Source organism: Schistocerca americana, chromosome 1 (assembly GCF_021461395.2).
Source record: "Schistocerca americana isolate TAMUIC-IGC-003095 chromosome 1, iqSchAmer2.1, whole genome shotgun sequence".
In the NCBI taxonomy this organism is placed as follows: domain Eukaryota; kingdom Metazoa; phylum Arthropoda; class Insecta; order Orthoptera; family Acrididae; genus Schistocerca; species Schistocerca americana.
This window is the reverse complement of record NC_060119.1, coordinates 1,200,871,083-1,200,884,527: the sequence shown is the minus strand read 5'-3', so window position 1 is coordinate 1,200,884,527 and position 13,445 is coordinate 1,200,871,083.

Sequence of the window (13,445 nt, the reverse complement as noted above, 5' to 3'; positions counted from 1 at the left end):
ATATATATCAGACATGTGCTATATATATATATATATATATATATATATATATATATATATATATATATATATATATATATATATATCGGACATGTCTGAAAGAACATATACCATCTTTTTATATATATATATATATATATATATATATATATATATATGTGTGTGTGTGTGTGTGTGTGTATTAAGATGGTATATGTTCTTTCAGGCATGTCCGAAAGAACCGATACCATCTTTATACATATATTTTCTTCTTGGCCGTATAGCTTTGAGATGTAGTACTGAGGCGCGTTGATTACAGTGTGTACCAGGACTGAATGCACGCATCTGCAACGAAATAAAAGAGTTTATAGCTATATCTTGTCTATGACACAACACATTTTAAGCTCTAAATCTGAAACAGTTTCTGATGATGCGCCAGTGGTATGTGTTGCGTGTAAGTAAATAAAGTAAATCAGATTTTCTGTTATTACTTGTGACTGATTTAAAATAATTTTTGCAGCACCAGAAAAGTGACATATGAATAGTGTATAAAAAATTTTATCACAAATTTCTGTCATAATACCGTTCTAATATCGGCTTAAGAATCACAATACTAAAAAGGGGTCTATAAAATTTGTATTCATAGACCAGGTTACTGCTGTTCCGAAAAATTATTTCAGTATGTCAAATGTTTGCAACACTATCTACAAAAAAACTGAAACAGTGATGTAAGTAGAGGAAGTACACGTGTGAGACAGAGACGTCCGAAGTAGTGCTAATATTACCAACAATATCATATCCAAAAAACTTTGCTGGGTTTGTGACCGCATTGTCAGTATGTAAAACTACCTACGTTTCGGTCACTATTGCAAGTGACATTCTTCAGGGTGTTTACAGTAAACAAAAGCACCCTGAAGAAGGTCCCTTCCAACAGTGGCCGAAACGTCGCTAGTTTCAAATACTGACAATGCGGTCACTAACCCAGAAAAAAAATTGTTGATTGTGACAATGGCCGCGAAATCCTGCGTTTATAAATATCACAACCATTGAACATATTCCCAAGTAAATTAGCTTGTCAGCCTCGCATCACAGAGCACGGGCGTTCGACATCGTAGGAGGGATTTTTGACAATATATTCAGTGAAACGGTGATATTACCGCCACAATATAGCTTATATCGAAGCGATCAATTTTTATTTTGTAGGACTACAATAACATTCAACCACAGCATGATTTCCATTCTAGCCAGAACGTGGTACCTAGCCACTGCGGACGTCTGCGCCAGCTGTATCAAATGCGCTACCACTATCGGCACATAACACTACCTGCCACTTGCATGCTGATTACTCCAGCAGTGTGGATACGAGGTCAGCAGGGCGTGCCTCATTTTCAGGTTCTGCACACTTGCATGGCCTGTCATAGATGCTGATCATAGACTACGATGATTATAATAATGATTATCTAAAGAAGCTGCTGAAATATTCAGTAAGGCCAGGATACGATTTGAAAGTGGCGTAAAGACTGGTTGCTTCTTTTAAATGTAAAGATATGTAAATTTCGGTGCTTTGCAAAATGAATAATGGTGGTAGCCGGTAACGGCAATATCACTGATTCACAAATTGAATCAGACAGCTCATTCAAATACGTGGATGTAACTATTTGTAAGGATATGAAATAAGCTCAGTCGACGGTAAAGTGTGTGGCCGACTTTGGTACACTGGCAGGATAGTCGAATAAACGTTTCTAACTCCTCACAGTAACTAAAAAAAACAAAAAAAAAACACGGAGATGGAAAGAGAAGCTGGAAAAGTTTATTCCCGGACAATAAGCAATATCCCATCTTGAGAATGGTTTTGTACACGATTCATCGTTCAGCATACACTGTGCGGTGGCTTTGAACGTAGAAGTAACTCGTGTAGCTTAGTCGGTGGTAAGTATTACGCATTTAGCATTCATACTCTGAACGAAAGTGGAAGCAACGTTCGTCAATAGGATGGCGCACTATGGCTTATACGTTCAGCCAGTACGACACCATTAGCGATAGAGAACAAGTGAGTATGGAGTGACCGTTTTTCTGATAAAGCGGAAGCAGGGCTATTGAGAAATTCAAGAAAATAATGTATCTTAATTCACAGCAACTACAATAGAATATCGTAACGTTTGGTACTAAATTATTAAAATCTCTTCAATTCTGGTTGATTATTAGGCTTTTTAAATTTTTCTTTAAGGGAGATACGCCAAAAATGTGCTGAAACAAGTAAAATTAGTTTTTTGCCACTTTACATGCATTGCGGATTTCATTTTAAAATAAAATTAGCATCGCAAAAATTCTATGAGTCTTTTCGGAGATACTGTCGTATTTTACACGATTTGCTGTTTAAGTGTCATGAGTGATTTGTTGCCACTATAATTTCGCGTACACCCTATGTCGTACGTCCTTTGATGTATGTTCAGTTGGTTTACCAGCCTGCTCACTATCTGACATATGAATGTCGTTTTTCACTACCAGATGGCAGTATGTTTCTTTGCATTCGTGAAATCCTGTAGCGATTTCTGTAGTTTCTGTAAAGAAAATGACGAGAGTGAGAAGTTTTCTCCTAAGGCTCGATTCGGAGGAAATAAAAATACAGTTATTAAAAATATCACAGATTACGTAGAAGAGACAAGGTGTACAAACAACAAAGAAACAACATAGCCTTCGCTCCAGCTCCAGGATCTCAAGGAAAGTTTAATTCCGTGGTTCGGAGTTTTATACCAAAAACATTGTTTGTGCTCACTAAAGGTTAAATATTTGTTGTGTGAGAGGATGTTTCGTATTTTAATGATGGCTGAAACACGTATGTAACGCAGCAGCGATGGCGAGGCATTGTAGCATCTGTGACCAGAGAGTATGCGCTTGACCGCGCGAGTGTTGCGAGCGGTTCTCAGTCAGTAGTAGTCTTTGCGAGTTAGTTGTCGCTATGCAGAGTAGCAGTCAGTCAGTCGTTGCGAGTCTGTAGCTCTGTCTAGTTGAGAGCAGTACTCAGTCTGTAGTCGTCATGCAGAGCGGTCGGTCAGTAGTAGCAGCCCAGTGCGGTTGTGTGATGTAGGCGGTCGGCAACAATGGTCAAGATGAGGAATAAGGTATACTGTTAATTAATATAATCATTAGATAATGAAAAATTTTATTTATTGTAATTATTCTCCAACAAGTCTCCCAATAATAATTTTTTATTTCAAAAGCATTTTCTCAAAAGTTTAAATTTTTTTGAACTAAAGATCTCGTTGCACTTCCCATTTCATTCCACTTCTTTTTGAAGAAAAATTTCACTAGAATTACAAAAAAAAGGAGAATATTATTATTTGCAATGTAGTTCCTCCAAGTGGTGCGCAACAACAAGAGCAGATATGTGACATCCATTTATTCTGAGGTAAGACTTTAATTCTGATTGTTTTTACACAGGGCCAAAAACCGATATTTCGGTTTAATTGAATTTTCTTGTCACTGAATGGACTTTAATTTTTTGAAGGATTTATAATTGAGTCAGATTGCGAATTTCACATTTGTTGCCATTGTCAGTACATTTGATTGTAGGCAGGTTACGCATAGAGCCATGTCCATCAGCATTTCTAATTAGTATCGTTATTTTCTTTTAAAATTTTGTGGGGAGGTTACACTTGGCGACACCCAGTCCAGGATCGTATTTCGTTGAGAGTCTTTTGAGCGACAGTCAGATATCTGCTCTTATTTGCTTAGATAATTAGGATTTGGCGCAACGCTTTTAATAATATTGTGACTTTCTTTCTACAGGTCAACGGCAATTTGCTGCTTTGTTGTATTTGTGTGTTGCTTTTGCATTGTGCTTATTTGCTTTGTGAAAAATTTTGACTATTGTAAAAATGCCGCGAAAGACTGGGAATAGTGTATCGCGAAGTATTGTGAATGAAATTACCGACTTAAACAACGTGACCGATAGTAATTGTGATACGCAACGTAATGATGACAATCCTGCGTTCACTAACAATCAGTGCATTCCAACCACTAATGATGACTTTCACCTTAATGATGAACAAACGAACTCAATTGTCTCGTCTGTTAACTTGACGACAATTGATGACGCAGAATGCTCTATGGTAATGAGCGCTGTAGAGCTTAACACACCCGATTTGGAAAATTCAAGTAATGTACAGTCAAATCTGTCTAATGAAAATGAACAGATCACACAAAGTAGGACAGATGTATTTAATTCCGAAACAATGACTGATAGTATACATTTGACTGACAAACCTTTTTGTAAATTTCAGAATGACCAAATGGTTACAGAAAGTGAAACAATTCCAGATCCACTATTGAACAGTACAGATAATAGAAATGGTAATTTTGGCTCGGATCCAATTATGGCAATACTGATACAACTTAGGGAAGATAATAAACAACAGAGTGAAAATTTCAAACAACTTAGGGAAGATAACAGACAGCTTAGTGAACAAATTAGAGACGTTGCCGCGCAGTGCCATGACACTAAGGAACAATTGCGCGTGGAAATTGAGGCTTGTTCTCAAAAAAATAGCGAAGAAATTAAGTCTGTTGCGCAAGAATTAAGAGAAATGCAAACAGCCGCAACAGAAACACTCAGAGACGAAATTAGCAGAGTCGCTAAACAATGCTCTGAAAAAGCTGCACAATTACGGGACGAGTTTAAAGCAATGACGGTAGAACTTTCGCGCACTATGGACGCAAAGATAGACGCGAAATTCGAACAGCAGAACACTCAGATTAACGAGCGCTTTAGTCAGCACATACAGAACAGTGATACGCGTTTCCGCAGATTTATTCAAGATCAAAACAAAGTAAAACGACAAGTCATGGAAACAATCACTGCACAGAGACAAGAGGACAAACGTAAAATATTCGCGAAAGCGAAGACGTATGTAGACAATAATATTACTACAGTGTCCGACAAAATTAATACCATAGAACAATTGAACGCGGAATTACGGGATGAAATTTCTGATCTTAAAGCAAAAACGGATACACACACAGTAAATATTCAAACAGTGACAGATAGATTCGAACAACTAGATCTAACACAGGATTGCGATGTCATCAAAGCTGATGTTAAAAAACTGAGCGAAACTACGCGCAAGTTGCAAAAACAGATTAATGCGTCTGATTCTAAAACCGATGATCAGGTTAAAATACTGACTGAAAAATGTGATGAATTGGCCAGTCGTATTGATGCTATCGAAAATACTAATGACAATAAATCAGACGATACTGCACCGGTTTCATTTATCCAAACGCCTGAATTTCAAAATTTACAGCAGACAGTTAATGAGATCGATTCATCTAACAACACGTTACGTAGGAAGTTATCAAATTTACAACAAGAAGTAACAGAAATGAAAAACACTTCTGTTAATAATACACAACAGACGCCACTTTATGAACATGTGTCAGAGTCACGCAGCGTGTATAATGTGAGCAATTTACAGCAACTACGCGACTTAAAATCCGAAAAGCCACGCGACTTAAAATCTGAAAAGCTACGCAACTTGAAATCCGAAATGACACAGACGAACAGATTCACACACAAACCTGAACGTGTTATCAAACTGAGTGACGAGAACGTAGATTTCGAGCAATTTGCATTTGTAAGCAAATGTAAAGAATTTAATAATGACAGAACACAGATACACGATTTGCACTGTATACGACAATTTATCTTTGTACATTCACCGCTATTATCGGTAATGGAGAAACTAGCTTTGAACCAGATGCGACAATTTATTTTTGTATTTACAACAGCATTGCCTGTAATGAAGAAATTTGAATTAGCACGAATACAACAATTTGCCTTTGAAATTTTACCGCTATTGCCTGTAACACAAAAGCTAAAATTTATTTGCAGTGCGTAAATGACCTCAGGGGATTCATTACGCTTTAATGAATATGTGCCGTAGCGAGCATAGGGCCCCGAGCTGTAGTAGTGCTGTTTCATCTTTAGTTTTCTGCACTGCTGCCTTTTCTTCTACTATCCTTTATATCTATCCAAACTGCTCTTTAACTATTGCTCTACCTAGTATTAAGAAACGTATGTAATGAAAACCGGATACGACAAATCTTTTACCGAATGTGACAATTTTCAGTAGGCACTCCAGTACCGCCGTAATTTTAATTACAGATAAAATCGTAATCATCAGTATGTATAAAATTTTGAGCAGTCGGAACCATATTTTTGTAACAATAGATGTTTTTCACCACAATAGCATGAAAGTCAGCCGCTTAGCATACCTAACCAACAATGCAGTCTACAAGGTCAACCAAACTTTAATGTTTCGCCGCGTGCATGTATAGTCTCAGCGCCAACAAATAGTAACGCATGGCAGCAAAGAAATAACTACGTACAGACAACACTCTATTTCAATTCCTATCGCAATACACCGTATAGGAATGATTATTAGGACAGACGTAAAAAGAATGATGAGCACAATTTTCAGCGTACATTTAATAACAGTCGATCTTACGAGCAGCAACAACATCAGCAACAACAAATAATCATGAATGGAACAGACAATAGGTGTCATCCATAGCGTAACACGTCAGTAAGAAATAACAGAACAGTTCATATAGTGGATATGCCACAGCATCCTCCCGTAAATAACAGGACGAACGATAGAATTTAACCAGATACAGCACAGATTGCATACTACAGTAACGCAAACATTACTTTTGACACGCAGAATTTTGTTCACGAGAATGTTATTTGAAACATGCTTTATTGAATGCTCTACTTTTATCGCACCCAGATCTCACCAGAAATTTTTCCATTGCCACTGACAGCTCTAACACCGCTTTAGGTGTACATATTTTTCAGGAAATTGAAGAAGATGGTTCTACAGTAATTAAAAACATCGCATTTGCAAGTCGCATTTTGTCACCTGCTGAACGAAATTATTCCGTCACAGAACTTGAAACATTATGTGTTGTATGAGCTTTCACGAGATTTAGGCACTTTCTTTACGGCAGACATACCACCGTCTACACAGACCATAGAGCGATACAATTTTTACTTTCAGCTAAATTCACTCACGACAGGTTAAGCAGATGGAAACTATATTTACAGGAATTTAATTTTACAATAGTTCACATTCCCGGTACGCAAAATGTTATAGCAGACGCACTATCGCGTTCTTTCAGTAACAATCAGCAAGACGTAGCAACCAACTTCTGCAAAGCAAATTTCAGTGTCATGTACATTCAGCAGGTTGCATTTGAAAATTTTATTTCATCGTCATTACAGGACATAGCACAAGAACAAAATAAGGACAATGTGTGGAAAGAAATTAAACACCTTTGGCAAGATAGGAAAAATGTTACGATTAGGAACCACTACACTGTACGCAATGACATTCTGTTTCGCCGCTCTCATCCTGACAGCAACATTTGGTTATTATGCATTCCTGACGAACTGGTTAACAAACTAATTTGGTACACTCATTTAAGTTACGCACATTACGGAGCACGAAAATGTTTTCTTATACTGAGACAGAACTGTTATTTTACCAACATGGAAAAACGTATACGACGAGTTTTAGCGTCTTGTAAAATTTGCCAGAAAGCTAAATCAGACACCACTTCACATATTCCTCCTTTATATCCCATTATACCTGTGAAATTAAGACACATGGCCGCAGTAGATATTTTTGGTCCGATTCCGAGAACTAACAGAGGTTTTTGCTACATTTTTGTCGCTGTTGAGCTCACTTCAAAATTTGTTACTTTCACTCCGTTACGCAAAGCTACTGCTAAAACTGTTTCGAAAGCATTTGTAAAACATTTTCTATTTCATGTAGGGCATGTAATGAAAGTAATTTCTGATAATGGATCTCAATTTCGTAGTAGTGTATGGACACGCATGTTACGAGCTAGAAACATTTCTCCGATCTATATATCCAAGTACCACGCTTCTTCGAACCCTTGTGAAAGATTAATGAAGGAAATTGGTAAGCTGTGCAGAATATACTGCCACAAAAGACATATTGATTGGGATACACACATACTCTCATTCCAAGATGTAATTAATTCCATTCCAAATGAATCCACTATGCTATCTCCGACTGTTATACTGAAAAACGTTGAACCACCGAACAAAATTAAAGAATTAATAGAATTCCCCAAAAATCGTCGCCTACGACACCACGAAATAATTGACATTGCGCTGAACAACATCAAACGTGCCGCAGAGCGCCGGAGAAGACAGCAAAAACAGGTTTGTACACGCCGCGACTTTCACGTTGGACAGAAGATATTAGTACGTACACACTATTTATCCAGCAAATTAAAAGGTAAGTGCAGTAAATTTGAACTTCTATACGCAGGTCCGTATCGGATTCGCAGTATCCCTCACCCCAATGTTGTACACGTCGAAACTTTGAGAACCAGAAAATCGAAAGGCAATCACCATATCTCAAACATTAAACCGTTTATTGAGTGAAACCACTGTATGATTCAACACACTATGATGCCATTTACTAATGCAATTAATTCACCTGACTAATTATTGATGATTATCGTATTTTTTTTTCTTGGCAAGTGCCCGGCAAGGTAAGGTTAGCAGGTCGCTTTTCTTGTCGTTACACATCAGACCGTGCATATTTTTCCAGATGAATTTACACATTTACGACTATTTCTGCAATTATATTTATGTGACTACTTATTGATGATTATCGTATTTTTTTTTCTTGGCAAGTGCCCGGCAAGGTAAGGTTAGCAGGTCGCTTTTCTTGTCGTTACACATCAGACCGTGCACATTTTCCATTTTTTTGTGTATATGACTGTACTCCAGTTTTGTTTGTATGCACTATGAAATAGTTAAGATATAACACACACCAGTCGACTTTGACATTTTTTTTTGCCTTATGACATCTCAACATCGTGACTGTTTCACATTTTTTTTGCTACTGCATTGTATTATTCTGTGTACATTTTTTCGCATCCGAACACGGTCAATGTCTTGGACATATTACGTTTTCTGTCATGTTATGCTGTATGGTTAATTGTGTCACCATAAACCAGTCATTATTTAGTGGGTATAGGATTTAAATGCAAGACATTAATCTTTGTTCATCAATATCAGAAAGGAATGATGATTCTAAGAAATAAATTTAACATAAATGGGAATTTCACCTACGGAATAAACGAAAGGAGATGCAATAACTTTATGAGGAAGAGTAAAGGGATCAGGATTAACAAGCATTAACAAGACTATACTATACTCATCACAGAATAGCAGTCTTAACTAATTTTTTCTTTCAGAATACAAGGTGATTGATGCAGGCTGTCAGAGAGAACTACACATCTTATTTTTAGTGATGAAATATGCTAGAGATAAGGAATAGTTAGGTAATGAGTAATGAAGTGATTTTTTGCAGATGATAGTGAATACTGATGAATAATGATGAAGGAAATGGTATTATGAATAATGAAGTTTTTCTTTACAGGTGATGATAATGGTGAAGTTATGATGATATGGATAATGAAGTTTTTTTCTTTATGCCACGTAGTTATTTAAGTATTTGTTGCGGTTTGCTTTGACAGCAGGTGTTACATTGCATAGTAGGATGACGGAAAGTTTTGGAAAGGACAGCTATGGAACACATTTTATACACATTTCACTACTTGTTAATTCGAAGTTCACTACTTTTCAGCATAGTGTGCGTTTCTTCTTTCAGGTCAATAATCCGTTTTTGTATTTTTTCCAGGAGAAGTTTTTCATGACACTTACTAAACCTGTTACTTATTATACCTGTTCTAGTACTTGCATTTTTATATTTTTTACCCATTTGTGTTTATCATTTATAAATGTGATCACATATACTGCCTTGTTACATAATCTTGCTACAGCTGACTCATGACGAATGACGTTACCTATCCTCATTTGCAGCAATAGGTCAAAAGCAAAAAGTATTATGCCTCAGCAATTAATTATCGATCCCAACGCAATGCATTGCTACCAAAAAAATGTATTACCAGTCCCACATAATGTCACTAGTTTATGATAATTCTGAATAATACTGATCAACTCTGAATAGCATGTCACTCGAGTAATGACCTCTTAATGAGACTATATTCAAAATAATGCTTTGTCACTAGCTAATAACTGCCACTGTTTATTGTAATGCCTGTGATTACTAATGATTTGACTGTAATTAACTGATTTTTAATAATGACTTTGTAATGATCTGAATAATACTGAATGATGAACTATGTTTTATTCTATTCAATACTTGATGGCCACTGAGTGCCAATAATTAATGTCAATCAACGAAATTGTTATTAATTATGCCATTAATTAACTCTTGTTTTCAATGTTCATACTTTGTAATTGGAAATAAATGTGACTGTTTCATAATGCTTTGTAATTAGGAAAAGACTAATGATTCTTAATAGATTGGAATGACACATAATTAATTAACTATGGTACTGTTTAATAATGCTTTGTAATTAATTAAGGCTACAAATGATTAATTAATTAACTGTAATTAGACAAATGATTAATTAACGACAAATGATTAATTAACTGTAATTATACAAATGATTAATTAACTGTAATTAGACAAATGATTAATTAATGACAAATGATTAATTAACTGTAATTAGGAAAAGGCTAATGATTCTTAATTATACTCTGTAACTGAAAAGAATGCGATTATTTCATAATATTTTGTAACCAGGAAAAGAAGGCTACTGATTCTATGTAAAACAATTAATGAACATTTTTCTGTAATACTACATACTTGGTACAGAAATGTTCAATAACTGGGCTATGAATGCCACGAACTATCAATGAAGACTGTAATTGTCAATATTATGTGACTTGATGTCCTTCACCTCATAAGCTGACTACCCTGAATTACTGCAATGTCCATTTGTCCTGTTTATCCCAGTGATCATGGAGCACTATATTTGGTTTTGCACTAATTCTACGTTGGTGTGCCTTGTAAGAGTGTGGTGTTGACACGACATGCTGTCCACCACCATGAGCGATGAAGACATTATTATGGTCCCACTGTTTGGTGTACCTAATGTACTGCCAAAATGAAAACATGGAACATTACTACGACAGTTCAGTGTCTTGGCTACACTGATAAATTCTGATGGGAAAAGAACTTCAAGTTGTGTCACTTGGTGTTGTACTACTGTGGAAAGATATGGACTTTCAGAGCAGCTGTGTGCAATCTAAAGTGCTACAACCATGATGCAATCCTTCCCTTTCCTATCCTGATTCTTGTCACATAAAGAAAAAATTTTTTTTGGTAACATCATTATGTTCATAGGTTATACATTTTTCGATTCGCTAAACTCCAGTGTGAGTACACTTATGTCACTGGTCGACATGATGTTTGCCATTATGTTTATTTGTTGTGAAAATACTAAAGACATTTTTCAGTGCATGTGCACTTTGGACATGAATTTTTTTTGCCATTATGTTTATTTGTTGTGAAAATGCTAAAGACACTTTTCAGTGCATGTGCACTTTGGACATGAATTTTTTTTGCCATTATGTTTATTTGTTGTGAAAATGCTAAAGACATTTTTCAGTGCATGTACACTTGTCAACATAATATTTTTTGCCAGTCTGTTTATTTGTTCTGAATATGCTAAAGAATTTTTTCAGTGCCTGTGCACTTTGTTATCTGTCAAATAATTTGTATATACTTTTCTGATTTGCTACTATGTTTTGTACTCACATTTTGTCTTTGTCTGATATATTTTGTACTTAGTGCGTGTGCACAACATTTACTTTATGTACTACATCTAATTATTCTTGCCAGTCTGTTTATTTGTTCTGCATATGCTAAAGAATTTTCAGTGCCTGTGCACTTTATCTGTCAAAAAGTTTGTATATACTTTTTTCTGATTTGCTACTATGTTTAGTATTCACATTTTGTCCTTGTCTGATATATTTTGTACTTAGTGCGTGTGCACAACATTTAAATATTCTGTAAGTTGTAGGATTTTGTTAATTAAAGAAAAATTTTGCCGCGCTTGGCAAGTCCAAATGACTCACCATCGCTGCCAAATTTTTGCCCCCCGAGTGGAGGGTTATGAAACACGTATGTAACGCAGCAGCGATGGCGAGGCATTGTAGCATCTGTGACCAGAGAGTATGCGCTTGACCGCGCGAGTGTTGCGAGCGGTTCTCAGTCAGTAGTAGTCTTTGCGAGTTAGTTGTCGCTATGCAGAGTAGCAGTCAGTCAGTCGTTGCGAGTCTGTAGCTCTGTCTAGTTGAGAGCAGTACTCAGTCTGTAGTCGTCATGCAGAGCGGTCGGTCAGTAGTAGCAGCCCAGTGCGGTTGTGTGATGTAGGCGGTCGGCAACAATGGTCAAGATGAGGAATAAGGTATACTGTTAATTAATATAATCATTAGATAATGAAAAATTTTATTTATTGTAATTATTCTCCAACAAGTCTCCCAATAATAATTTTTTATTTCAAAAGCATTTTCTCAAAAGTTTAAATTTTTTTGAACTAAAGATCTCGTTGCACTTCCCATTTCATTCCACTTCTTTTTGAAGAAAAATTTCACTAGAATTACAAAAAAAAGGAGAATATTATTATTTGCAATGTAGTTCCTCCAAGTGGTGCGCAACAACAAGAGCAGATATGTGACATCCATTTATTCTGAGGTAAGACTTTAATTCTGATTGTTTTTACACAGGGCCAAAAACCGATATTTCGGTTTAATTGAATTTTCTTGTCACTGAATGGACTTTAATTTTTTGAAGGATTTATAATTGAGTCAGATTGCGAATTTCACATTTGTTGCCATTGTCAGTACATTTGATTGTAGGCAGGTTACGCATAGAGCCATGTCCATCAGCATTTCTAATTAGTATCGTTATTTTCTTTTAAAATTTTGTGGGGAGGTTACATGGCGTATCAACAAAAATCGAGGTGCAGCAGAGACTAGCAGTCAGTCCAGAGGCAAACACAATACAGCGTTAGGAAGCATCATTATCTCAAGAATTAGTATTATATAGGTGCACTCAGTTACACAAACGGAATCGGAAAGCAAAGACGTGTCAAGAAGAAAATGAAAGAGGATGTCTGTTTTTCAAACGATGCTGGAGGACATCGTTAACTGTAATAATTGTGATAGAACTTCGTAATTAGGAGCATATAATACTTTACACTTAATTTCTCCTATAGGTAACTATTTTTAGAACTGAGTGTCAGAAGTACACCCGTTTTCTGAAGCACTTGTTAAGAAGCCAGAACGCTGAACTCGAGGATTCGTAAGTCTGGGACTTGTGAAGATGCCTTACTGCACTTGAAAGGTTTTGTAGATGAAACGATTTTACACGCCACATTGCTCATTTCCGCCGTACACAATCGCCCTGTACCACGTACCTCTCAGTACGAAATGGAATTAACGCGTACAATGGGGATTGGGTGGTACCGCCTTGAGCCGGGGGACGATG